General features: G+C 46.3%; 1 long non-coding RNA gene across 1 annotated transcript in view; it reads left to right on the top strand.

Annotated features, from left to right (window-relative positions):
- The window catches only part of LOC109445076 (uncharacterized), a 31,661-nt gene extending 5,672 nt beyond the window's left edge, over positions 1-25,989 (top strand). Inside the window, exons 3-4 of the long non-coding RNA XR_012489690.2 lie at positions 24,201-24,263; positions 25,427-25,989. This is a non-coding gene — a long non-coding RNA (uncharacterized LOC109445076). The remainder of the gene's footprint in view (positions 1-24,200; positions 24,264-25,426) is intronic.
- Positions 25,990-27,364: the final 1,375 nt, after the last annotated feature.

Genomic DNA, 27,364 nt, shown 5'->3' with positions numbered 1-27,364 from the left:
CAGCAGAAAGCCAGGGCAAAGGAGTCTGGGTAACGTAGTCCAAAGAGGTCAGTATCAAAAGGCATGGAGCAGAACAGAGGAGCAGAACATGAATCTGATGGGCAAATGGAGAATTATCAGCACACACGATATCTAGAGAAGGAGAGCTCATCAGTATGAACTCTTTCCAAGAAGGCTTTGCCTCTGTCTAGACACTAAAGTTGCTCTGAGTCTCAGTGTTCCTGACTGTGAGATGGCATAGGGTGGCAATGAGGGTTCTGTGATATGCCACATGGAAGGGCCAAGCACAAGGTCTGGTCCACACTGGAGGCCCCACATGTGTTACTCTCCTCTTTGCTGCATATGTCTAAACGGCCCTTTGACCAGATTATCTGTCCCATGATCTAATAGGCTGCACATCTCTCCCTCCCCCCTTCTCTCCCTCTCTCCTTCCCATCCTCCCTCGATTCATTCATTCATTCATTCACTCATTCATTCATTCATTCAGTGTATACCTACTGAGCACCAGGTGTGACCACTGTAGATACCACAGGGGACAATGCAGATGTGGTCCCTGCCCCTTCTCCTTCCTTCATCACACACCTGTCCCCATCTCTCGGATCTGGGTCCCTGGTTTCTCTATTCTGATTCTCACGGATTTTATTTCTTCAGTGTCTACCTACCACCCACCTGTGACAGAATTGTGAGAATTGCCCTGGGGAGAAAGCTCCCTTGTTTTGACCTGGAGAAGCTGCTACTTAACTTTTCCAGGGACACTGAGCCCGATGAGCACAAGTAGGTAGAAAGTACTTGACTTTATTCTGACCATGAGTCCACGCCAGAATCGGCTACACAGCCACGCACGCAAGAGAAAAAGTTCCACCAAGAAAGACAGAGATGGAAATACACCGAGAGCCCAGAGCCTGTCTGAACTGTCATCAGAATGCCACAGGTTTGGGGATTGGGGGAGGGTAGGGTGGTTTCAGAGGCCACTAGATCCAGAGAATCTCTTGACTTGTTCTCATTCTCAGCCTTTCACGGTGCTGTTTACTGCCTTGCAATTCTAATAATCTGCGGTTCTAGTCAAAGTCCCAGCCTCTCTCTAGGAATCGGGGTTTTGATCCGTAACATGATGAGGTTGGAGCAGGTGACTTCTAAGTTCCCATAGAGTAGTCCAGCTCAAATATTTGGAGTCTAGAGTTGTGGGAAGGCTAATGGGAACTTTAGGTTTTGGATATTCTGGCTGCTTCAATCGTTTTTAAGAATGTTAAAGATTCTGGGGTCTGGGTAATTTTCCTTCTGAGCTACCACCCAATCTACCCTTGGAGAGAACAACACAATTATCTTTCCACCAGAGGGCTTCACGTGGGTCTCCAGATACACCAGCACCGCAAAGTGAATGTCAATCAACGCAAGAGTGAAGTTGCGGGTTGGGGTATGAGCCCAAGGGCTGGCCTGGTCCCTGCAGGGTGCGACTGAACTGGGGGTGTACTCACTTTGGCTATCAAAAGAATTAGATTAAACCTGATGAGAAGTTGATCCTGGAGCAAAATAGCAACTCTTTGTTGAATGCTTACAATAGGCCAGATACTGTGCTAGGCACCCAGCAAGATTCTTGTTTAATTTTTACAATCCTCTGAGGTAGGTATTATTATTATTATTATTATTATTATTATTATTATTAGATGGCAAACTGAAGTTTAAAGGTTTAAGTAAGTTGCCCCAAATCCCTCAGCTATTAAGTGAAGGATCTGGGTCTGGGATTGAATCCCACATCTGTGTGACTCCGAGAGATTCCTGAGTAACCACCCGCTACAATCTCAGAACCCCCAGGGGACTTGGGAAAAGCTTTAGTTCATCATGTTTGCCTCTGAGGGACTGTTCGGTAGGATCACAATGTTCCCGATTTAAAGACCTTTGGGATAAACTTTGCAGATTTTATGTATTCATTACCCCGTCTCTGGCTGTATTAAAGTCTCAGCCAGCACCCCCTTCCCCTGTTCCCAGAGGTCTCTGGGCCATGTTAATATGTCTGGCTTCCAAACTTGCTGGCTCCACACACTCTAGGCATTTCATTTGATGTCCTGTCTAAATTCTTTGGGAGGCTGCAGGAGGGAGAAACAGCAAAGTGGGCCGAAGGGCAAAGACCAGGCAGACGGATATCGAAAAATGTGATACACAAGCTCTTTTTGTTACCCATAGGATCTTTCAAAAGCCAATTATATTGCCCTTGGTTATCTTGATGTAGAGATTATCAACTTGGGCTTTAGGGTCAGCCAGACCTGGGTTCTAGTCGTAGTTCTGATGCCTCGCCAAAGTTACCTCCCCTCTTTGAGCCTCAGTTCCCTCATCTACATTGAGCTAGGAAGAAGTCCATCCAAAGTGATTTTGATCACTTCTGGAGCCCATGCATCTGCAGGGTTCAGCACCAGGCTTGCCACACAGTAAATGTTCCAAACGCGTAGCTGTTATTTGTGGTCCACTCTCATTGGCTGGCAGCTTAGCTGCTTCTCACTCATGTCATGCGGGGTGATGTAGGGCCATGTTCTTTCTGATAGGTTCAAAAGTTTGCTGCCTCAGGAACTCTTTTCTGATGTGGCTCCCCTTTCCATTTCATGAGCAGAAATAGGTACAGTGGCTTTGAGAAGAAGCGTGATTGACTAGCACTATTAACCAAGCACCAACTGTGTACAGAACACCAAACTAGAGGGACTTCTCCAATTATGGAGTAGAACATCTAGTTGGAGACATACAACCAATACTCACGAACTATCTAGGCTGCAAGAATACAAGACTGTGCATACCAGTGCTATGCTGACACAGAGGACAAATACTGAAGCTGCTTAAGATTCAACTAATGGCTCATCCAAATCCCTGACAGAGTCTCTAGGTACCTTGGGGATCTCATACTTGGTTATACATGCAAATAACCTGTGAAAGTCAAGATCATGTTGCTGGCACTCTGTGTGGGTGCCATTGCACAGGGGGGTGGCAATGATTTGTGCGTGGGCTGTAGTTTCCATTTCCAGAGGGCAGAGCTCATGTTTGGGCTCATAGGGTATTTTCCACTCAATAAACAAAAAGTGGCCACAGCAGGACTGGGGCAAAACGGTGAGAGGAAAGAACACTGCACTAGAGGTCAGGGGACCTGGGTCCTAATTCCATCATGACCACTAACTCCTTGTATGACCTTGAACCAGTCCCTTGTTCTTCTGTTGAGAGGTAGACCAGATAAGGATTTCTGAATTGTGTTCCATGGTACCCTGAGATGACTAGAAATTCTGGAGCTTCAAGGGCACCAGTGGGTCAAGAAAGAAGACAGGTGAGTGGTGGTTTGGGACTCCAGGTTATCCTTCTCTTATCTTTCCCTATCTTCAACCAGAGCAGCCCCACTTATACCTTTTCACACACTGAGGTTCTAGGGTAGCTTTCTTGGAAAATCACCTAACTTGTCTCGCTCCATCATGTTCCTTTTTTTATACATAGATCACCTGAGTCCCCGAGAAGTGAAGCAACTTGGTCAGGGTTACCCAGGGAGTGGCAGAGATCTCTCTTTTTTTAAAAAATGTTTGTTTATTTAAGTGTTTTCCCAGCACCCATCAGCTCCCAGTCAAGCAGTTGTTTCAATCTAGTTGTGGAGGGCACAGCTCACAGTGGCCCATGGGGGGATCGAACCCTGGCAACCTTGTTGCTAAGAACACCGTGCTCTAACTAAATGGGCTAACCAGCACCCTGAGATCTCTTTTCTGATAATGCTGAGTATTACTTGGTTGTTCAGGAAGAAATGTCACTCCCCATGGCCTGTAGTAAATTCTGAAAAGGGGTAAGCTGAAGGTAAGGCGGAGAGTATCCACCAGCAACGTACACGGGAGCACCAGCTCTGACAATGTCTGTCTGAACTCTGGGCAAAGCCCAATGGGGAAGCTGGCACAGGATTGGGTCCTTGATGACTCTACTCACTGTTGATAAAGAAGGGGACCCAAGCCCATGCAAAGAGGCCTACTGGTCACTATGAGGCCTTTCTACAGCGGACATCACTTTCTCTACCCTCTAGCTTCTCAGCCCTGACCCAGAACTCAATATGACACGCAACCAGGGTTTCTTTACCCTTTGATGTGCTTCATTAATAGACTTTATTGAGCAGAAAGTAGACAGCTCGCCCATACTCCCTCTCTACTCTTGCACTATGTGGTACATTTTTTATAACCGATAAACCAATATTGACACATTATTATTAACCAAAGCCCATAGTTTACACGAGAGCTCCCTTTTTGTGTTGTATAGTCTATGTGTTTTGACAAATGCATGTCATGTATTCATCATCACAGTATCACACAGAATGGTTTGCTGTCCTGAAAATCTCCTGTGCTCCACTTTTCCTCCCTCCCCTTTTGTCCTCCCTCCAAACTCCTGGCAACCACTGACCTTTTTACTGACTTCGTCGTTTTGCCTTTTCCAGAATGTCATATAGTTGGAATTATATAGTAGGTAGCCTTTTCAGACTGGTTTCTTTCACTAAGCAATACACATTGAAGGTTCTTCCATGTCTTTTCATGGCTTGATAGCTCATTTCTTTTTATCACTGAGTAATATTCCATTGTCTGGATGTAGGATACACCACAGTTTCTCTATTTCCCTATTGAAGTACATCTTGGTCACTTCTAAATTTTGGTAATATGGCTAAAGCTGCTATAAACATTCATGTACAGATTTTTGTGTGGACATCATAAGTGCTCTACTCATTTGGGTATAAATACCTAGGAATGTGATTGTTGGATCATATGCTACAACTATGTTTAGTTTTGTAAGAAATTGCCAAACTGTCTTTTAAAGTGGCTGTACCATTTTGCGTTCCTACTGTCGTAGTATTTTTATTTGCTATTAAATGTTGTTCCAACTGGAGAAAATTTTAAACTTTAGATTATTAACATGAGTTTTATTGTTAATTTTATATTGTGCAATGCCAGTTTTAAATGAACTATAAGAACATTAACACATATGCAGAATCACTGAAATTACACAATTTGTATTTTGTAGCTCATACATGTATACATATTTCCTTCTTACCAAAGGAGTAAAAACACTAAACAAAACTAACTCAAGTGTATTTGATATGTGCACATTCTACCAATACTCTCTACCTTCAACTTAAAGGTAAGGAAGGACTCAAAAGAAAAGGATCTATGCATTACCCTGTCCCTTTCCTCATGTTGTCATTTTTAGCATAAATGGTTGGCTAATATAGGGAAGTAACATAAATAAGAAAGTTTCCTTGGTCATTCTGTTCTGCATTTAAAGCAAGTTGATTTGAATGGAAAGTGTGGTTTTTCAGGGCAGTCACCCTACTTACTCAGTGGTAGTCATGTTGATATGGAACAAGAGTGGGGAATTCTGGGGCTCAGTGAAGCTCAAAGCAACCAGCTTCCATAACACGCTTATCTTGTACTTGTTTTGAATCGCACTGCGCTGCCATCTTTGCTTACAAAACACAAGTTCAAAGACAGAATCGTTACAGATTTCAAGGTGGCTAGCAGAGCATGAAGCCAAACTCAGGCCCTTCTGAGTGTTGGTCCCAGTGAGACTACATGGGTTGAAGACCCATGAACCTAGCCCTGAGTTTCCCTGAACCTTACCTATGCTGCTCCACTCAGTTTATAGCTCTGTCCTGACTTTCTGTTATATCACTCCTTTTTCTCCTTTGCTTTCATGAAGTCATAGGAACAGAGGTCTTTCTCCTATCATCTGTCTAATGTTCAAACCAGGACCCTGAATATCATTCTGCATCCTTTCTCGCCCTCAAAGTCCACATTCCATCACCAACCCCTATCAGCTCTCCTGCGGAAGCATCTCTTGAATCCTCACACTTCCCATCTCCACCGCAGCCACCCCGTTCAGCCTGCAACCCTTGCAATGGCTGCCTAATGGATTTCCCTGCTCTGACCTCTCCCTTCTAATGGAATCCCCAGACAGCAGCCAGAGCGAGCTTTCTAAGAATAAAATCTCATCAGGTTACATTCCTGCATAAAACCCTTCGATGGCCCCCAGACTCCTCAAGATCAAAATCAAGGTTTGTTCTTGGCTTACAGACTCCTGGTCTGGCTCCCGCCTGCCCTTGCAGCAATATTTCTCCCTGTTCACTCCTCACTTTTGGTGCTCTAGAAAAGTTGAACAATGTGCACTTCTTTGACTACATCTTGCTCTTTCCTTCCCTCAGCGACTGGTACTTATTTCTCTCAAGCGTCAGTGTAAGTTTCCCTACGGCCATGTCTACCACTGCCATCATATCACAAAAAGCTACATCGTAATTACTGATTGGTATCTCTCACTAGACTTTGAGCTCTGAGGGGGCAGGGATCTTGTCTGGATCACTATAGGGTCCCTAGCACACTGCGTGTAGTGACTGTCACATAGTTAGTACTCCATAAAAACGTATCTGAAAGAATAAGCTCTTCCTGGGCCAACTGTGTCTCCATGTCACAGGCCAGTGAGATAAAAGCTCTCTAGAGAGTGATCGGGTGAGTTGAGCCTGGGGCCAGCCTTTGCTAATTTATTCACATTCCTTGGCAGGCTGCACCTGATTCTTTATGTTCCTGATTCTTTATCCTTCATTGCCTGAGCAAATGTTTAGCAACTTTCCATTTGTCAGCAACAACCCAGGAAGCTGGAGGCCACAGAGAATTACCGACCTGTATGTGACATCAACATTTTTCAGGGACGTCCCCTCTGCCCAGCACATACCCTTGTTAGGCCCAATCCAGAATTTTTCCAAGCAGGGTCCGCCTAATCTGACGAAGCAATAGAGAGGGAAAAGGAAGTAGGGTAATTTATTGCCATCAAAAATTGTCAGCACTGCACACAGAAGAGTTAATCCAGAATGAAACAGAAAGCATTTTCTCAAAACTGATGTAACATTTTTTTCAAAGCACCTCAAATTGTTGCAAAACCTCTCTGTGTTATTTTTTAAAAAAGAAAAGAAAAACAACAATAACAAATAAAACAACAACAAAAACAGCAGTTTGGAGTTGGGAACAAAGAGTCCCAGATAGTTTCATTTCCAGACCACAGTCACTGCAAAACAATCCTTCAGAAATGCTTTTTAGGTAATAAGCCTATTTATGCGTCTCATTGGGTCTTTGTAACAATGCAAAAGTTCCTTCCATACTAATCCAAATCCTCAGCCTGCGTTTGAAGTTGTCTTTGATCTCAGCCTCTGCCTCTGCCCCCATTGTCGACTTCACATTTGTGGGTCCTGCATCATGCAGGCTCCACTCCTAGGAGGCAGGTCCCCAGGCTCACTCTCGTGAGGTCTTCATGGCTTCTCCCAGGGCATTTCCAGCTGTTGTGCATCTCAGATGTTTCTCTCTGGTTTCTGTTATAAAGTTTCTGTTTGTCTCGGGTGTTTTGCAGTTTCCCTACCGTGTCTCTAAAAGAATATTTGGTTTTATTCTTCAGTTTGGGTTTTTTGGTGATTCCTGAATCAAATATTCTTACGTTTCATTAGTTCTTAGCCATCTTCCCTTCAAACATCGCCTCACCCCAATTTCCCTAGTTTCTCTTCTGGATGGAACTCCTACGAGATAGACATGTTAGATTTTTTCATTTTATCCTCCATGTCTCCTAAGAACTCTTTCATAATTTCCATCTCTGGGTTCCACCTGGATAATTTCCTAGATTTACCTCCAAGTTCAAAATTTCTTTCTTTAGCAATGTCTAATCTACTGTTAAATCTGTTCATCGAATTTTAAATTTTAATGAATTTTTTTTAATTTCTAAGAAAATGTGCTATTTGTTTTATTTTTTAAATCTGCCTGATTTTGTTCACTTTCTAGATATTATGTTTTCAAAGCCTTGATTTATTTATGCTATTGGTGATTTTAACACACATAGTTTATGGTTTTCTGTGATGGTTCTATAATCTAAGGTTCTGGGAGATCCAGTCCTATTGTTTGATGGATCTCTGGACTCTTGCTTGTGGATTTTCCTGGCGTAGTGTGTGATTTCGGATTGCGAGCTCATCTGCAGCAGGGTTTAACCTGGAGAAACCAGTATGATCAAAGTGTTTGCTTCTAACACGGTATCAGTGGCACAGACCAAATTTTATGTTATTTCTTCGCCTAGGGATTTCTAGGTTGTACAGGAACTATTTATTCAAACCTCAAACCCACTAAAGGCTCATGCCAGTGGTTTTGAATTCTTAAGGGAGACATTTTCCCCTCCTGACCTGGAGTTCTGTTCAAGATAAACAAGCTTTCTTTCCATTTTTTCTCTGCTAGACATTGACTATTTCTGGTCTACGATTGTTTAAAAGATGTTGTCCTTCCCCAGTCTTGGCTGTATGTGGAAGTCTGCGTGCCAACACTCCACCTCCAAGAGGCTCAAGATCTTGTTTCTTCTCCCTGAACAGTATTAAAACCCAGGCCCCTGTGTAAATAAGACCGGCTCTAACACCAGCACCACGCCTCCACCCCCGTGGTTACGGCAAGGACAGCCCATGTGCTTACTTTTCTAGTTTTCAGATCCTTCTCGGTTTCTGACTGCTGGAGATGTTTAGACACTCAGCTTTGTCAGTAACAGGTAGTATTTCTTGTTGGTAAGCACTGTGCACCATGCTAAGTGCTTGGTCATATTAACTCATTTAACTCCCTGATACCCCTTGAGGTAGTGCTAATATTATCAGTCTTACTTTCATATCAGGGAACTGAGGCACAGAGAGGTAAAGTAACTTGCCCGAGGTCTCATGTCTAGCAAGTGAAGAAGATCAGATGGAAACTTAAGACAAATTAACTGCAGAGGCTGTGCCTTTCATCAATACGCTGTACTGCTTTCTTATTTAGGGTATGTAGGTGTTTTTGTAATGGCAAACTCTTTAGACTCCATATTGCAGTTTCACAGGGTTGCTCCCCAAACAACTAAATCAGGAATAAAGAAAGCAAGTGAATAGACGCAAATCCAGGTTCTATCACAGGCACTTCATCTACTTGCTCGAAGTAAGTGACTTACATTTGGGGGAAAGTTTAGTACATTAGAGTCATCAGGGACTTTAGAGATAATCTTTTCCAAAGCGTGGTCCGTGGACCGTCTGTATCAGAATTAACCCAAGATACTTCCTTCAAAGGCAGATTTTGAGGTCTAACCCCTAACCTACTGAATCAGAATTCCTGGGGTTGCGCCCAGGAATCTGCCTTTTAAAACAAGCTCTGCATCAGGTTCTCACACTGGAGCCTGAGAACCACCACTTAGCATTTGCGTTTGAGCCTAACCTGAGTCCAAGTTTCTCCTCAAGGTCTGACCATGACAGGCACAGCCAAGCTCCCTTACCTTTCTGTTATGATCAGGTACCACACCCTTAATGCACAGGCGAGGGAGCAAACCCACAAAAGACAGCCCTCTGCTGGGGTCCCATTGCACCTGGGTCCCTCCCAGCACACCAAATGCCACCCTATGGTATAATTGACTGGATTGCTGGTCTATCTCCCCATCTAGTCTGTGAAGGTAGAAAATATTCCTCTGTCAGCTTTGTATCCCTGATGTATAACATGGTACCTGATGTGTGGTCATCACTCAGTATTTATTGAATGAATGGATAAATCGAATTGAATTGTTCAAGAGCCACCTGCTAATCAATGATGCTGTGAGGGCTAGAGCCCAGGCTTTAATTATCCCTTTAAATCTTCCAGCCCTGCTATTCTAGCAGTCATTTTTCTCTCATTCTATTAGAGTCAGTGGAATTTCCTTTTCTGTCTTTCGTTTTTTTTTTTTTTTGGCCGAAAGGTAGTCTGAGGTGTGGGGTAGCAACTCATTCCTCCTCACCCCACAGAATACCGTGGTGACACAGGAATTGCTATCCGGGTATCTAACTGGGAGAGGACTGAGGGCAGGAAGGCGGCAGACGATTTAGAAGCTGCGATGGGAGAATTATGTGGAAGCTTTGTGGCCAGACAGTGATTGAAAGGGCACAACAGCCTCCAGACAGAAAGTTCATACTTGCTGGTGCTTGAAGGCAGGGCAGGTGGGCTGAGATACCAGTAGGCTCACCCCGATATCTTATGATCCTTTAACTTGTAGACTTGTCCCCTGTCCCTGCAGTTCCAGTGAACCCTGTGTCACAGCAACTCACCCCAATTTCCTGTCAATACTCCCCACCAACTGGTGTCTCTCCAAGAGATCTCAGCCCACACTCCTTTCTTCTTACCAGCGTTTGCCCCAACAACCCAGTCCCAAGTTTAGCCAGCCTGCTTAGGGTTGCGCTTCTGGGAAGAGGAGAGAGTCTGCCGAAGTCTTCCATTTTGTTTCTGGATGAAACATTTTATTCTAGCTCTTTCTATGTGCCAGGAACTGTGTGTGTTCCTCTGCAGGTTACTGAGAGGAAATGGACTTGGGTCCCACCCTGACCATTGAGATGGGAAGACAGACATTCACACACACTCACCACACCCCTTGCCAGGTCATCATTCAGGGGACGGTTTCTGACCTCATGTCTCCTTTGATGTCTCTCTGCAGGTGCCATATCTTGGGTGGCATTGTTTTAGTGCTCATGGGGCCTACGTGAAAAAGAACACTGAGGCTCCAGCAGTGACATAAATGCTTCACAGCCCTGGAATCCATGGTCTCCCCACAAAGCTTCCCCACACAGGAATCCAGAAACAGCATCAATGCTCCCCCCTCCCTCACACTACCTCACAGCGCTCCTGCTGTGACTCTGCAGTTTCTCCATCTCCCTGTGTTACAACTCTGACTCACACCGGACTGTATGGCTAAGGTTTTGCTCATCTGGAAGCGTCTGTGATGCTCTTGCAGGGGTGTGCTCAGCAGTTATCAATCATCCTGCCTCCCACCCCCACAAAATTTCCATGGCCTTAAGGAAACTGCTGAGTCCCAGTACACTAAGATATCAAACACCAAGTGACCTGCTTAGCTGTTTCCTGTCCTCTGTCCATGGATACTCATGTTTAGTTGTTTGTTTGCTCAAACGTATTTATTTAAGACAAAAGGAAATATACTGGCTCAGGTGTAAGGTGAAAACTCTGGGCATGGAGCTGAGGCATTTTGCAGGGACATTCATTATTTCCCTAGGCCCTGATTTCTCGCGTTTCATCTCTCAGCTCTGCTAACTTGGTTGGTAGCATCTCAGACCTGTCTCCCCGGGGGTGGCAAGACGGCCATAGCAGTCCAGACTCCCACTTCACCTCCATTCCAGTTCCAACGGAAGTGCCAGGACTGGTTCTCATTGGCTCTAACTGGTTGGGACTGGGTCATATGACCACCCCTGAACTGTTACTGTTGTCAGGCGGATGCGATGCACCCATTGGCGAGACCGGAGCTGCCTGCTACTCCCTCCTGTGGGTGGATTCAGTTCCACCAGGACCACACAGACTGAAAGCAAGATGGGAGTTGAGAAAATGAAACTGAGGACCAAAAATATCAAATGTCTGTAACAACTAACAGTTTGAGCACTATAAACACTTCACATGCATTATTTTATTTAGCACCTAAGGTTATTTAATGACAAGAAAATCCAAGTTTTACCCCAAACGGTGAAGAAGGTGTGAGCACCCAGGTCTCCCTGATTTCAGCCATTTTCCCTTAAAGCACTCCATCCTACAAACCACTAAATCTTGAAACTGTCATCTTCTTCTACTTCTCTTTCTCCTTATTTCCCACACCCAATTGTCACCAGGTCCTATGGTTTCTACCCCTCATCCATACACACACACAGTCTCGACTCCATCTGTCTTTGCTGCCATCTTGCTGCCCCTGTCCTAGGTGGCCAACATCACCTTTCTCCCAAATAACGACAATAGTTGCCTAAGGGATCCTGGAGTATACAGACCACAATACCCCACATTAATAGACTCAGACTAGACACAGCTCACAGATCTGCTTCATTTAAGCATGGTTTTTCTGAGCCAGCATTTTAAACTTGGTAAATTCTACATTCCCAAAACATACGATTATTTCCAGTTTCTCTTGTAAAACTGGAAGATCTGACAATATTAAGCATGCATCTCCCCACTCCGATAATGAATACAACCGCAGAGCTGCTGCCTGTCTTAGAAGGAGCATCCATGCTTTGGTTTGCCAGTGTTCTTTACCTGTCCTTGTTGTTGTCTTTAAGTAAAAATTAAGTATTTGAAGAAGTACTATATCCACAGGTTTAAAAGTCAGAAGGTACAAAAGGGGGTACAGTGAACAGTCTCCTTTCAATTCTTATCTCACAACCAAACAGATCCCCTCTCTTGTAGCCTTTCAGAGAGATTCTGTACATTAACAACCAAACACACACACACACTCTTTTTTCCTTTTCTTTACAAAAATGATAATACACTAAACTCCCTGTTCTTTCACTTGCTGTGTTTTCTTAACAATGTCTCTTGGAGATTAGTTCGCGTCTGTACAAAAAAAAGCTTCCTTGTTGATTTATTTCTTCCTTCCTTCCTTCCTTCCTTCCTTCCTTCCTTCCTTCCTTCCTTGCTTTCTTTTAACAGCTGGATAGAATTCCATCATATGAATATACCATAGTGTATTTAATCAATACCCTATGATGGACTTTTGGGATACAGTAGTTCCCTGTTATTCACAGGAGATATGTTCCAAGACCCCCAGTGGATGCCTGATGCTTTGGATAGTACAGAACCCTACATATACTATGCTTATTCCTATATATACATACCTATAATAGCTTAATGTATAAATTAGGCACAGTAAGAGATTAACAACAATAACTAAAAATAAAATAGAACCATTAGAATAATATACTATAATAGAAGTTAGGTGAGTAGCATCGTTAAGTAAAATAAGGGTGACTGAACATAAGCACTGAGATAGAATGACAGTCGATCTGATAACCGAGAGGGACCCTAATTGACTAACAGGCAGGGTGTGTCTACGGCGTGGACACTCTGGACAAAGGGATGATTCATGTCCCAGCATGAGAGCTCATCACACTACTCAGAACAGCATGAAATTTAAAACTTATGAACTGTTTATTTCTGGAACTTTCCATTTAATTTTTTTGGACCACAGTTGACCTTGGGTAACTGACACCATGGAAAGCAAAAGCGAAGATAAAGGGAGACTAGTGTATTTATTTCTAATCATTTACTGTTATAAACATTACTATAAGAAATAATTGCATACCGGTGCTATTTCACATATAAATAAGAATAAATTCTAGTAGTAGAATTGCAAGGTCAAAGAGTATACATTAAAATGAAGCTTTGAACTGCAAGGGACAAAACGTGGTATCAGCAAGATTAAAGACGGCTCTTGCTACGCGACATGGACTGACCGATACTGATGTCTCGCATCCATCTCTTCCACCAGACAATAAGTTCCAGGAAGGCAAGAATCTGTCTTATTGATCACTGCCTCCTTGATGTCTAGCACCTGCCTAAAACATACAGTGTCAATAAACAGTCTCAAGAGGAAGGGAGAGAGGAAGGAAGGGCTATTTTAAATAGAGGCTAGTTCTCGGGTACGATGACCTTGGAGAGGTCCTGTTCACTCAAAGGTCCTGATTCCATGATCTAATAGAATAAGAACTTGTCAGGCCATCTGAAAATTCTCCAAAGTACACTAAAGGGAAAATAAGAGTAAGGCAACACCAAGGTCAGGCCATAGGAGAGTAAGGGAGCTTCCTTCTGAGACAAGGAGCAGTATCAGATGCTACTCTCCTAGTTGGACGGAGTGGGAACAATATTGCAGAAGCTAGCCTCTCTCTATTCCAGGAAGGGAAAAGTTGAGCTGGAGATCGAAAGATGGTCCATCAGGGGAAAAGATAATCAACCCTCTGGCCTCGTTTTAGTTTTAACTAGATCCACATTTGCTCTCCAGCTTGGCAGAATGATGTTGACAAATGCCTTTCCTTTTCATCCAGATATTCCCCAGATGGCTTCAGGAGTCCCTGAATAGTATGTTTTGGCACAAATTTACCCATAGGATCTTCAAGAGGTCTTATCCCTAAGCAAATTCAATAAAACAAATTGAATAGTAGCTAGAATTTTCTCCAAACCCAACACTGAAGCCTGATACACTTTTTAAAAATGGAAGCCATCAGTACATCCTCAGTAAAATTTGTTGAATCAATGAATGCATGAAGACAGAGTGCTGGAGGTGTAGGAAGATTCAACTAAGGGCCTGAGAACTTCTTCCCTCCCAATTCAATAAAACCAAGTTTGGGAGGAGGAAGGAGAAAAAGAAGGACTAAGGGGAAAGGGATAGAGGAGAGATGCTTCTGACTGGAAGGAAGAGGCTGACCCTGGACATGAACCAGGAGAGCAGAGAGGAAGAAATTGTCCGTGCTCTGGGTGAGAGACAGACAGACATATCAAGGAGAGGAGAGGAAAAGAGAGGAGAGGCGGGAAGGTGAGGGAAAGGGAGAGGGGAGTTAGGGACACATAAAGACCTGCAAGGCCACTAGGGCACTGCCCTCAGCCCCTGCTACACCCCCCTGAACATTCCTCACGGAAAAGGCAGGTCTTCCTAGAGGAAGCCCACAAGAGCCCAGAGGAGGCTGCCTCCTGGGAGGTTATGGGAACGGGGGCTGCGGGCAGGCCGACTGCAGAGGCGTTTCGGCAACGGTTTGCCCTGGTATGTGAAACATTTTTCCTGCTTGGATAGTTGGCAAACATTTTAGAGGCAAAATGGAATTTATTAACAGAAAATATTTGTCAAGGATTGCTTCCTCTCCCCTCCCTCTGTTCTTTTCTTCCCTTCCTTTCTTCTCCCCCTTTTTAAATCTTCCTTTTCCCAGGGTGGAGAACTTCATCAACAAGGTTCTTTCATCTTCTTTTGTGGTTTGGATCTTTAAGCCTGGCTTGAAAGGAGAGGGAGATGGCTTTAGGGGAAATGCTCGGCCCTCTGCCCATAGGAGGGCTTCCTTCTTTACACGCAGGTGTCAACTTTCTCTCCTGGCAAAGCCTGGGCTGATACGGAATTGTCTTTCCAGAAGAGTTCCTTCTCTTCACGCTGGCAGGGGTTTAGAGCCTTAAAGACCTGGGTCTGAATCTATAATAACTCGTAGTAGTGTGGCTTCCATCTTTTTCAGCCTCCATTTCCTTAGGAGTAGAATGAGGTGGGAATAATACTTATCTCTTGCCATTGGTGTGAGGGTGAAATAAGAAGTGTATGTTAAGTGTCTGCTACAAGATCTGGCTCAGAGTAAAACCTCAATGAAAGTTAGTTCTGTTCCTTCTCATACAGGACAGAGACCCTGGTGGTAACCTGCTCACAGGGTTACTAAACAAAGGTTCAGAATCTGGTGGCTTTGGGGATCAGTTAGTAAAGGAGAGGTAAGACCTCGCCTTCATAAAACCTACACTTAACCAGAGGCAGCAAAAATAGATAACGTTTAGTAAGCGTTTACTAAAGACCAAGTGTTCTAAACACTTTACCGGTGTTATTTAACCCACACACTATCCTACTATTATCACACAGCTCACACTCACAGAGTGGCTGAACCAGCCTTTGAACCCAACCATCTGGTTCCCCAACCATGACGAATGTCCCGTGGCTGCAGCAATGAAACGGAAACACAGAGTCATATTCTAGAAATTGAATGGGCTGGAGGGATCCGCTTTCCCAGACCTGTTTTGCAGAATATCAGGTCAGTGTCCTGCCACCAGGAAAGAGGGGCATGGTCAGATCTGCTGGTCAGCCTCACTGCCCGTGAGAACCATAGGTCTTAATTTCAATTCCCCAATGGGAATGCAGCCCAGCCAAAAACCAAACCAAACAACATTTTCTGAGCACCTCTGATGGGTGTGGGCCCTGCGGGAGGCATCAGGGCGTGCATACGCCATGGGCGGCGAGGCCTGAGGGTGCAGGGCCCTTCGTTGTGGAACAGGGAGTAGGCTTTGTTGGCCATGTTCAGCTCATCTCTGCTGAATTGGAACATGGCAACTGCAGAAACACGACTCCAGAAACCATTGTTAGGCTCTGTACGGAGATGCAGAGGAAGAGAGGCCTGTGGCTGTGTCTCTTGAGGGGTCAGAAAAGACTCATTTGCAACGACACTGAGAAACCATGGGCTGCATTCCATTTTTTCCCATGTAGGCAGAGCCCAGCCATACCTGTACACGTGGGTACAGCCATAGCAGTTCTTAAAATATTGAAAACCATCTGCACGACTTGGTGAGGTGCCACTACCCCAAGCCCCACCAGGGCCCCTGGCCGCCGCACTCTCCTGGCTCCTCCAGACCTCTCCCAGCCCAGCAACTAAAGAGAGCCTGGGGAACAGGGTCCTGCTCTTGCCCTCAGTTGGCTATCTGTTAAGCTTGATCTAGGACAAAAGTCATTCTTACTGTTTGTAAATACTTTGAATGTCACCCCCAGGTGAAGCTACCCAAATGAAATGAGGCATCTAAACAGAGCCACATGGGGTCCATCTGGATGTCACACACACCCCTCCCCTCCTCACCAGGAGAAATCCTGCAGAGGAAATCTGAAGGGGTAAGAGATGCAATCCAGTGGCCAGGAGAGTGAGGGTTTGGACTTCAGCTCTGATTAAGGGGCAATCCTCCTGCAGCATGCTGGGGTTTAAACACAGGGCTCGGGCGCCTTGCACAGCCTTCTGCCCTCGGCTGCCCTCTGGCCCCTCCCCAGACAGACTCAGAGGGCAGACCTAGCAGCCAGCGGCCACATTATTAATACTCCTTGATCTGCTGGACTCCCTGTGGTTTCCCTGCCAGCGGAGCAGCCCTCCCCTCGTTGCATAGGCTCAGGGCTTATGCTCCTAGACAACACGTGCTGGAAGAATGCAGGTCAGAACAGCCACAGAGGGCTCCCAGCAACCCATGAAATGCTCTGCCTGCCAGGGTCCTCCAAAGGTCATCCAGGCATGATTGAGAACAGGAGGCTTTCACTGGGATCCAGACATTTTGCAGTGACTTCCAGGGGATGGTGTCGCAAATCTTGTGACAGTTGGAAAAGGGTTTCTTAGTCCTCATATAAGTCCCTCCCATTCAAGGGAGAAAGAGCACGTTGGGACAGGGTGGGAGGGCGGGGTGGGAGCTACAAACCCATACACCTCCCCCTATATTACTGTGGAGAGGCAGGGGCCCGATGGCAGCTCATTTCACTGGCTCTGGAGCCAGACCATCGTGGATGCACATCTGGGCTCTCCCCCGACCAGCTGTCTCACTCTGGACAGGTCATCTAACCTCTCAGAGCCCAGTTTCCTCATCTACACAATGGTAATAATAATAACTTAGGGTCCTTGTAAGGATTAAATGAGGTAATGAATGTATTGTTCATTCCCTCTCTCCTTCATCATGTTAAGTTGGTCAAGAAAACAAAAACCATCTCCCTAGGCATTCCAATATTCATAAAGTTTAGGCATGTATTTCTGCCTGCTCCATTCTTTCTACCATATCTTTACCTGATCTATGCTCCCTGGGTTTTCCCATCTCCGGTCCTCCCCGATAAAAGAATAACAGAGTGAGAGATGCCCAGTCAGTCAGGAGATGGTTCCTAAGCCAAGCAGACATTTCAGAAGGAATGGTTTCTGCCAGTCCGTACTCCGTATCAGGATCCTCCCACATGGTCAGTGTTTAACCTGGAACTTTCCCTTCTAGGAATCAAAGTGAAAACATTCAAAGATTTAAAGGTTTAAAGACTTGAAGATTTATATGCAAGGATATGTGACGTGTGTGTGTGTGTGTGTGTGTGTGTGTGTGTGTCTGTGTACTTGACACATATTTATTTGACATTTAGGTTGTGATATCTATGATGTGTCCAAAAAATTATGCTAAACAAATTAAATAATTTGTTTATTTATGCTAGCACACTATCAAGCCATTAAAAATTAGGTTTGAGAAAATACTGAGAAGGAGAGACTCTTAAGATATAAAGTACAGTGAAAAGTCAAGACGCAGAACTGTGTTTATGGCATGATCTCAAATATCCAATAGAAGGGGAATTCTGGTCAGTCGTGAGTGTTGGAATTGGAAGTGAGTTTTATTTTCTTCATTACAAAAGTAATCCATGTTCACTGTAGAAAATTTGAAATATGCAGAATAGTATAACCAGAAAAGGCTGATTTTGATTTTAAAATCTCTTAAAAGAATGGTTGGTTTCCAATCAACCCACCAAAAACATGAGCAGTCAAAATGATCAGCTTCTCCACTCGCTGCTATCACCTCCAATGTTTGTAACACTACCCTCGGTACGTACCTACACACACACACACACGCATGCGTGCACTCACACAAAGCACACCCCGAGATGTCACCAAGCCATGAGGTCAAGTCCCTTGGGGGACTTGCAGGAGCCTGAGGTGAGAAGAAGATGCCTGCTGGAAGGAGAAAGGAGAAAAATCAAGAAGGAGGTGGGGGGAGGAGATTGTGATGGAGATGTGAAGGGGCTTCTAGAAATAAAATTCCTACTAACGTCACCTTCACTCAGAGAGATAAGCTGGGAGTCTTTGCCAGAGGCAGAATTTTCTACAGGATGATTGGAGCTGCCGGTGCTTTAAGAACAAGACAAGCGACTGTCTGGGAGGACTTGTTGGCTTATCCCGCAGCACCACGTAGTCCTATTGCCCGATAACAAACAGCCCCGCGACTTGGTGACTTATTGCGCGCATGTACCTGCGGTTGGGCAGGCTTGATGGGGGGGGGGGGGGGGGGTGAGGGGCGTCTCCGTCCAGCGCGCTGTCAGCTGGGAATCTTGGACCGAGGGCTGCAGGATGGCGCCCTCACACGGGTGATGGGCACTCAGCCCTTTCCTCTCCACCGGCTGCTCTGGCTTCCTCTCTGCCGGCCTGGTGGCTGGGTTCCAAGAGCAAGCACCCCAAGAGACAGGGAGTGGAAGTACCAGTATCTGAGGGCTTGGGCGCAGACATTGGCACAGCCCTTGGTCTATTGTATTCACCTGTCAAACAGTCACAAAGGAGTCACAAGGGCAGGGGAGACATGACACCTCTCAAGGGGAGGAGGGTCAAAGAATTTGGGGGCGATGTTTCAAAACTGCCACAGGGGGGCACAGACAAGGTCACTTCTTGGGGGCTCCTCCAGGCCAAGCTGGTCGCAGCGTCGCGGCCCTCGTGAGGCGGGATGGAATGAGAAGTATGTGGTGGTGAGCAACCTCAGGCCCTATCCATGAAGCCGCGGCCTGCTCTGGCCTGGGAAAGGAAAGGCCGGCTGCTCTCAGTTCTGCCCACCGCCCCAGCCCCACAGCTGGACAGTCCAGCCTCCAGCTCTCCTCCCACCACCCGCTCTGTCTGAGGACTCGGAACAACCTCCTATGCCTGATGGTCCCCAGGGCCCACGTGAGTAAGTGGAACGTGCTGTGACTTTTCAGAGCCAGCTCTAGAAACCAGAGGATGTCAGGGACCACTCGGAGGTCCTGCTCAGAGGTTCCCGGCAGGAGACTCAGGCCACTTTCTCTCCGTGGGAATGCTGAAGGGACTGAGGAATGATGAGGGGGAGGAGGGGCTAGTAACACTTTGTCCAATCAGTGTGCAGCCCTGTGGGACTGGTCCTCTCATGGGACTTTAACTCCCATAGCCTCTGACAAGGGTCCCCACCAGTGGAGTCCAGCCCCTCATACTCAGAGGACACCAAGCAGGGAAGAGGCTGGCCTGAGAGAGTGGGGATTAGAACCCAGTTCTCCTGGTCCCAAGCCAGTGCCCCTTCCACCAGCCCATCTCTTAACGGCACGTTCATAAGTGAGGTACTTACACACACAAGCTCATCTTTGATGAGAAAATATTTTCAGCCCAGCTCCTCCGCCAGAACCCCCCAATAGTGCATCTAAACATTTCCTCTAAAGAAGCCAGTAGCTGAGGAGAGAGCTGCAAAGACAAGGTCACCTGGTCCCACTCCCAACTCAGCATCCCTACCCACCCCCACCAGAAGTGACACTTCTCCAAAGTCACCAGTGCCATCTTTTGTAAAGGTGGGAATTGTACTTCCTGTGACATGACACAGCCAAGGCTGATATGCCATAACAATACTCTTCCAAGGAACTGCTCTTAGGTGAGAAGGATGATGCGGGAAGCTTATATGTTTATAGGGAGGCCACTTGTGCTCCCTCCTCACACACCCCATGTTCCCCACGCCCAGGGTGAGAAGCACAGCTCCTGAGCGGGGGGAGTTGCTAGCTCACCTGAATATTGTGCCAGCCAGTGGGAGGAGGATTGGCACCTGAATCCAGGGGCTGGGCACAGGAGCCTGGAGTGTTAGAGTTCTATGACCATATAGCTCATCCCCCAGGCCACCCCATGAGGCTGTGCAAGTCGTAACCTGCCTCAGGGCACCCAGATGAAGGGGCCAGTGAAGGTGAAATTTGGCCTGGGACTGACTTGCCCGGACCCTGTGCCCCTCACCCATCCCCACTGGCAAGCAGAATCCATTCTGGTTTGCAATCATTTAACAAATATGTATTATTGACTGCCCTTCGTATCCACAGCTTCCGTATCCACGGCTTCCGTATCCACGGCTTCCGTATCCTATCTGTGGATGCAAACAACCTCAGATGGAAACTATTTGGAAAGAAATGTTACATTGTCGCTAACATGTACCATGTAGTTAGGACTGTGGTGGTTGCTTCTGTGCTGAACATGTACAGACTTTTTCCCCTTGTCATTATTCCCCAAACGACACAATATACCAACTATTTCCATAGCAGTTACACTGTATTAAGTATTACAAGCGATCTAGACTTGACTTATGGGAGGGTGTGCATAGGTTATAAGCAAATACGACTCCATTTTATATACAGGACTGGAGCATGTGTGGATTTTGGTAACTGCGGGGGATCCTAGAACCAGTCCCCCAGACACCGAGGGACAACTGTACAGTATGTGCCTGGAACTGTTATAGACACTGGAATAAAGTGAAAAACCAGGCAAACAAAACCCCTGCCCTGTGAAGCTGCTGATCTCCTGGAGGAGACAATATAATGTCAGGGGATGGTGAATGCTGTCAAGGCCAGATACATGGAGAAGGGATGGAGAGTGTGAGAGGGCTGTTTTAGACACCCTGGTCTGGGAAGAGCTCTCTGGGGACATGATATCTGAGCAGAGACCGGAATGGAGTAAAGGAACCACTAGTAGATGGGGCGACAGCAAGACCCAAGCCAAGGAGGTGTCCCTAAGTGGGAGGGCCTTGGTGTTTCAGTAAAGGGAAGAAATGTAGGAAATGAACCCCGAGAAATAAACAAGGGCTCCGGTTATCTCTACATTGGTGTAGAACCTAAAAGGAAGAAGGTGGGCTTGGCATTTGTTCAGTACTGACAATGAGCCAGACACCTGCCTTATTCAGCTCTCAAAACCATCCTAGATGGGCACACACAGGCTCAGAAAAGCTACTGGATTATACAATATTTAGTGGTGAAATTGGGACTTGAACTCAGGAACACGTGATTTCACAACCCATTCTGTTTCTACTGTGGCATGTCACCTTCTGCAAAACACGTTTTTTCTCTTAGAGAACTGAGGCACTTTTATCTAAGCAGTTACTGTACGGCCTGTTGTCTGAGCATTAGACAAAACCATGGCAAATGGCTGCCCTCTGGGCGTCAGCCTTGACAAGTGCAGACAGCAGAGCCTGGCCCTAACCTGGGACTGACCCCTCACCTCCACCTTCTTCCCAAGGCTCTGGAAGGGCTGAGGGCTGTGTGGCCATGAGACACCCAGAGTCCAGGACAGAGAGAAATGGGGCTGCGTGGCAGGAGGTGTCTACAACCTCACCTCCTCCAGGTCTGGGCCTTTGAGTCTCTTTCTTGGAACCAAAGGAAGACTGAGAAGGCAAATGAAAAGATGCCCAGAGGCAGAGCAGAGAGCACGGTGCCACTTTTAGAAGTTCAGCGAGTTCTGTGTTAATTCTGTGGTAATGCCCTCAGAAACCTTTGTTTTTTAGTGAAGGTCCTCGAGAATCAAGGTCAAGAAACCACCCAGTGACTGAGATGGAATTAATCAGCCATATCCTCTCTCTTCTCCCTAACATGGAAGGACCAAAGGACAAACTAGAATAGTACAGGGGCTAGCTAGGTAGAGCCCAGGGCTGACCCATTTAACCAGAAGGTTCCACCATGGTGGGCAGAAAGGGCAGGGTACGGCCAACTGGCTTTAACTCAGCTTAAATCCCAAAGCACCAGGCCTGTATTCATGCTGCCCGGATATGAAAAAGGATTTGGGGTGTTGGTTGTTGCTTAGGACAAAATTGCTCCCCTTCCAGTTCTGAAAATCCAAGATGTATTTTCCATTTACTTAACAGAGAAAAACTTCTACCAAGTTTCCTTTTAGTTCTCCTCCATCCCCTTTTCTTTCTTTCTGTTTTTATTTCCTAATCTGTGTTTGAGTGTTGACACTCTCATGCTCTCCCCACCCCCCCTCCCCTTTCCGTCATAATCCAGTGCAAATAAATGTTTTTCTTTGGGGCTCAAGAGGGAATTTCTGACATCTGGGAACCTGGCCGAGGTACATGTATTTATAATACCTGAGTGCCATCTCAAGAATTCGCTTCATCACTCTGGTTCTTTGATTATCATCTAATCAGATGCAAGGGCAGAAACACTTTCTACCGTGGCACCAGCCCCGACAGAGATGTACTACCAGCTGCCTCAGCCTCTGCCCCGGTTGTGCAGCTCAGAGACACCATCAGTCATCTTCTTACCAAGCAAAAATTTTAGAAGCACCATGTTTCCAGAAAAATAAATAGGACGCTCTAAAATAGACATCAATCATAACATTTGCTCTTAGCTTCTTTGAAAAAAAGAAAGAAATGAGCATTGGAATAGATCAATCTGGGATTCACGCTTTCAGAATGGGATTAAAAAAACACACAGATGAGTCCGAGGCTGGCAATGATGCAAACACATCAGCTTCATGTGTCGAATTGCTTTTCTGATTCGATGTATTTATGACCGCCCTACGGCCCGCCTCAGAACAGAGACATGGAGTAGTGAGAGACGCTTTGTTATCAGGCAACCCTGGTTTCCAATCCTCACTCTGCCACTTACCAGCTGTGCATATAAAAATACTTTTCTGAGCGTCAGTTTCCTCATCTATAAAATAGAGAAAAAAAATATCCAGCTGCTAGGCTTGAAAGGATTCAGTGAGATAATGTCTTAGAGCCCTTGATAAATGGTAATTTCCCTCATTTCCACATCATTGCCTTGGGTGCAGGAGAGAGATGATTCACACAGGTATTACCACACCCTAACCATCAGGAAGATTACAACCTTGTTGAACAGACAACACTTAGTAATACATAATAAACTGCCAGATTGGTGCCAGGCTGGAAATAATCCACACACAAATAGTAAGGGCGTAAGGGGACTGGCTTGGCTGGGGACACTTCACAGAGGAGATGGGCCTTGAAGGACCGGTAGCTTGGTATTCCAAGGCTGGTATTCCAGGCCCAGGTGTGGAGGGAGAAGTCAGCCTGACATGCTGCGGGAGAGGAGGCAGGCAAGACGAGGCTGCTGAGAGAGCAGAAGCCCCCGATGCCCCTGGATATGGCGGGGGCGGCGGTGGGATGGTGCAGGGGCGTGGTGTGGAGACGGTGGGAAGCCGGGGAGAGGCAGGTGGGCATGACTTCATCAGAAATGGGGTTAATTGTAGGTTCTCATAGCATGAGGTCAGAGTTTTAAGGAATGAAATGCTAAAGGTCATGCAGGAGGAGGGAGTGGGAGAATCAACAAAGTGGGGGAAGGGAGGTCCACCGATGGCTTGGACATGGGGGGTGGAAGGGAGGAGTCAGGGATGGCTCCTGGTTTGGGTCAGGAGGGCCAGGGAAGTGAACGCTGGAGACTGAGAAGTTAAAATGGTGGTGGGGGGGGGTGGCCCAGAGAAGAAGGCCATTTGGTCCATTTTGGACAAGTTTACGTGGGACGACTGAACAGAGCCCTCTGGGTAGATGTCTCAGGGAGCGCACACCTCTCGAGGGCGGAGCCTGGTGCCACTTCTATTTCGCTCTTTCTCCCACTTCCTCTCACTTTATTCCAGCATCATGTTTCCTAAAAACCTTCACTGTTTGTATAACTGGGTCTGCCTGGAGGCAGGAAGTCATGCAAACTGCGCAGAGGAAGCCAGATGCTTGCTTAGTACCTGTGCTTCTTAAGTCTTAGTTGAGTCCCTGAAATATTAGGTTGGTGCAAAAGTAACTGCGATTTAAAAGGCTAAAAATAATGGCAAAAACCGCAATTACTTTTGTATCAACCTAAGTCAGCTCGTGGTCCCCCAAATGTGGTGTTCAGACTCCCTCATCTTTTTGCAGAAGAAAATGAAGAGTTTCTGGAAAAGGACCTGACTCCACATCAGGCAAAGTCTCACATCTCAGGTACAGTGGACGCCTCAGAGAACCTTTGAATGCCCAGGTTACTTGGGGGTGTTCTTTATATGCTTAGTGATATCCTTCCCTGATCACGCCTATGCCAAATATCTCCTCCCAGTTGGTACCTTGCCATTTCTCTTTCCTGAATGCACCCCTGTATGTACCCCTGTATGAATGGTCAGAGGCACCTGGGATGGAGCCTCTTGCCCACGCAGTCTGCCTCTGGCGAAGCCCACCGTGACCTACTGCAGTTGACCATGGCTCCGGCTGGCAGAGCTGTGTGGGGTTCTGGGCACCGGAAAAGCCAGCAAGCCCAGAGGCAGCCAGCATCAGGGATCAGGGAAGGAAGGCAGCTCCAGATGGAAGCAGCAGTGTGTGAAGATGCTTGACTGCAGGCCAGCCCCCGGGTGGGGGGAGAGGTGCGGGGGCTTGGAATGCCCTAAAAGGTTCCAGACCAGTGGAGAAGGGCTGCTAGGAAAGGCTGAGAGCATCGGCGTGCAGACCTAAAGGAACGTCTGGTATTCAGCACGTGTTCGTAAGATTTGGGGAATGACAGAGTCCCCAGGATTGATCACCCTCACCCCAAAATTCCCATGTCCACCCTCCAGCCTCCTGCCATGATTACCAAAGCAGTGTTTCTTGAACAGAGATGGAAATCTGCCATAGTTCTTGGGGGCCATTCATTCAAGATCCCCTAATGCCTCTATTGCCATCTGTGCAATGTTGAAAAGGATGGTAAATCCAACTTCAGATTTTTCTAGATGACTAGAAGGGAAAAGGTAAAGTGCAATGAAATGGATCAACGTCAGGGAACAGAGAGAACTCCTCAGCAGTCCGAGAGGGTGTAAGGTACAGACCACACACTCAAAGTGAGTTTTAGTGTCCTTTTGTGGAAGAGACAACCACACTGGGCCTCGGTTTCCCCATCTATGAAATGGGGAGACCATTCTCAGCCTTGCCTTATTGATATCACAGAGAGTAAAGCCCATATGAGATGCCGAAGACCTTGACATGTCGAAAGGGCCTTCCTCCCTAGATCATCTTCCAGAAGCACGAGATGGGTAAATGGAGCCAGAGCTACCTGTAACGTGCTACCAGCCTGTGTTTACCCTTTCGGCTGACAACACTTCGTCTGCTTTCAGATAATAACCTACTTTCCTCCCACCAAGGGACCTGGCGACTCCCAAGACGTGGTGATGCCAACCGCTCCAACACCAGCCTCCACTGAATCTCCCAGGTAGCAGGTGCAGGCTCCTCCTGGAGGCAGGGACCAGCCATGTGCCCAAACGGAGGTGAAGAGAGAACGCTGAGGTCTGGCGTAGGGGCAGGGAAGCCTAAAGCCCCTTCTCAACCTGCAGGTTTCAGTGCAGCCCTAGAGGAACCCTGGAGTCTCAATGAGGTGTCTCAGTGGGGGATGGGGGGTAGGCCTGAACTAGTTTGGGGTCTCCAACCCCTGTCTCAACTGCAGCAGCTCTGATGTTTAAAAATAAATAAATAAATAAATAAATAAATAAATAAATATATATATACACATATATATATTTCTGTATATATTCTGTATATGCTTTTGTGTGCAAAAGTGGTTTTGAGGGTTTAATAATGTTTATGAAACTGTACTAATATATTTTATAGATAAAGAAATTAAAGCCTAGAGAAGAAAGATTGACTGTACTCAATATTTCTTTAGAATCAGACACCAAATTCCACAGAATTCTACCGGGAAAAGTGCCCACGCTGCTGACCCCAAACTGATGTAATATGCACATAAGTCCCATCTATCCTTATATGCTTTTTATGTCTTTCTTCAGCTCTCCCCATTCCTTCAATTCCTAAGTACTCCTGGGATAGGCAGAGATGCTACTTAGGAAAATGTCCCCTTTGTATCCTCTGTCTAGGAGACTGCAGACCCTCCCCTCAGCTCTGTTTTGTGCACTCCCATCATTAACACTCTGTAATTGGTACATCTAGATCAGGGGCATCCAAACTTTTTCAACGTTTTTCACCAAGGGCCATATGTGGTAAAATACACAAACAGCCGGGCCACTCACTCGAGGTGAAGTACGTATTGCCTCACCAGGTTTATTTAAGTAAACTAAATATATTTTTGGAATTTGCTGTGGGCCAATTAACAATGGATCGCGGGCCGTGGTTTGGACACCCCTGCTCTAGACGATGAGCACCTTCAGGGCAGGGACCAGTTCTAATTCCATAAACCTGTGTAGACTCCATGTTAAGCACAGTGCCAATAACTCAGAAGGAGCTCAATAGATGGTTATAAAGAGGGAGGGAGGGAGGAAGGAAGGTACTTCTGCACAGGCATGATCTCCTGGTTTCTCTTCTCTAAGTAAGCTAACCCCCCATCCCCCGCCCCGAGTTTGTTTTCTTTTGGGTTACAGAGGGCGAATACTGTAAATTCTCTCTAAGGGGAAAGCTGGGCAGATGTACTTGGGAACATTAAAAAAAAACTAGGTTGGCATTGGAGAGGAAACAGCCAATATATTTAGCTACCCATGGCATGCCAAGGCCTTATTGAGACAGAAATAAGCACTGTAGGAGGAATCTCAATTAAATATTTTTCTAAGCAGTCAGTTCTGGGCTTTGCCTGAACATGGATATAGAGCTGGGGTGAAGCATAGGACAGAAAGCCAAAAGGATTCTGACTCATCTTGGGGCCCAGCTACTTACAACATGAAGTTGGTGATTCCAGGGGTAAGGGACTGGCCTACCTTCCATGGTCCAAAGGGCAGGACACCCTCCTTTCAGGCCCTTTCCAGACTCCCCTACATTGGAAGGACCCATCCTCTCCCCCACACCTATTAAGTACCACCATATACCTGAAATATTCTTCCTATGAGCTCCATGCAAACGTTTCCATTCGTCAACACTCCCTGAGAATCCTGCCTCATGGAGAGAGTGTTCCCAGAATGAGGGGAAACAATGGAATTTTGGGCAACCTGCTTATCTTTGTTAAAATTCGCAGCACTTCCATCCAGAGGCACAGGGATGATCACCCCCAGCTGATTGGGGTTTGGGGCGGGGCGCTTTGTCCAGGCAAGGTGAGGGTGCAAAACGGTACCTGGCGGTGCTATAGGCAATTCAGTACAGAA

The sequence above is a fragment of the Rhinolophus sinicus genome, chromosome 17, assembly GCF_057876585.1.
Source record: "Rhinolophus sinicus isolate RSI-liver-muscle chromosome 17, RSI-T2T, whole genome shotgun sequence".
In the NCBI taxonomy this organism is placed as follows: domain Eukaryota; kingdom Metazoa; phylum Chordata; class Mammalia; order Chiroptera; family Rhinolophidae; genus Rhinolophus; species Rhinolophus sinicus.
Note: the sequence above shows the minus strand (reverse complement) of the source record. Positions and strands in the feature narration are given on the sequence as shown.